Genomic DNA, 1,186 nt, shown 5'->3' on the forward strand with positions numbered 1-1,186 from the left:
TGTGAATATTAATAGCAGCTGTTAAATGCTATAAATTTGATATAATACTGCTTCCTAAAACGCTCTGACAGTGCCCGTTATAATAGGTCGGACACTTTTGATAGCGGATTTTTCGAATGCGGATAGCAAATGTTTCGTGTTATTAATTTATTTTTTAATTATTCAAAAATTTATTAAAAAAAATTACGAAACCAAACCAAAACATAATTCATTATTAAATCATTCAAATTACTAAATCAAAAATTAATTGATAATTCATAATTAAAAATTAAATTTTATTTATTAATTAAAATCACTATACAAAGAATTGGTTTACAACTAATATCAGTTTATTTATTAACATTGGTTTATACAAAAACCCAGTTTATTAAACTAACCCTATCTAAACCAAACCTAATAAACCAACCAAAACTAAACCTAATCTACACCGCTGCCTTCCTCCCATCGCGTGTTCTGTCGTCACCGTCATCCTCTTCCATCTTCTTCGTCTTCCTTATGTCTGTCTTCTCCCTCTTTCTCCTTTTCTTCTTCTTGCTCGGCTCCATCTCCACCAGCACAGCTTCTTCATATCTGGCTTCTTCTTGTGACAAGAACAAACAAATCAAAAATTAAATTCCAAACACAGAGAGAGAACAACGGCTATTGAATATGGATTGCATCAGACATACCCATCAATGTTGTGACACTACGAGAACAAGAACAACCACCAGCCCCATTATCAATTCCACTTCCTCTTCCCTGTCCCTGAAGTCAAATCCCCATTTAATCAAGTTACAATCTTGTCAAACAACACTAATCATTCAAAAGTCTCAAAACAAAACAAGGAACATATAACAAACCTGAGATACGGTTGGTGTTAACTAAGACCATGAATATGCATGTGGAAAAGAAGAAGCTTTTATAGGAGGATAGATAAAAGGAGTGGTTGAGAAAGAGTTTATTGAGGAGGTAGAGAACGAGGAGGTGGAGATGAAGATGATGGTGGCAGCGACGGATGGAGGTACAGAACGAGGAGATAGAGATGGCGGCGTCGGAGGTTATGGTGACGGTGGTTGTGAAAGATTTTTTTATGGGGTGATTTTGTGCTAGGATGAACAAGATAGACAGAAAAAAAAAGAGAGAATACGGAGGATAGGAGAATAGGAGAATAGGAGGATAGGAAGAAACAAATTTTCATTTTGTTCAT

At 35.3% G+C, this 1,186-nt stretch overlaps 1 long non-coding RNA gene across 1 annotated transcript; it reads right to left on the reverse strand.

The window, feature by feature from the left end:
* Nucleotides 1-306: 306 nt before the first annotated feature.
* LOC106321875 lies at nt 307-1,135 on the reverse strand. The gene is made up of 3 exons (XR_001266151.1): nt 840-1,135; nt 669-744; nt 307-577 (listed from the first exon to the last, which is right to left on the reverse strand). It is a non-coding gene; the product is annotated as an uncharacterized LOC106321875 (long non-coding RNA).
* Between the last annotated feature and the right edge of the window lie 51 nt (nt 1,136-1,186).

This window comes from Brassica oleracea, unplaced genomic scaffold (genome assembly GCF_000695525.1).
Source record: "Brassica oleracea var. oleracea cultivar TO1000 unplaced genomic scaffold, BOL UnpScaffold03462, whole genome shotgun sequence".
NCBI lineage: Eukaryota > Viridiplantae > Streptophyta > Magnoliopsida > Brassicales > Brassicaceae > Brassica > Brassica oleracea.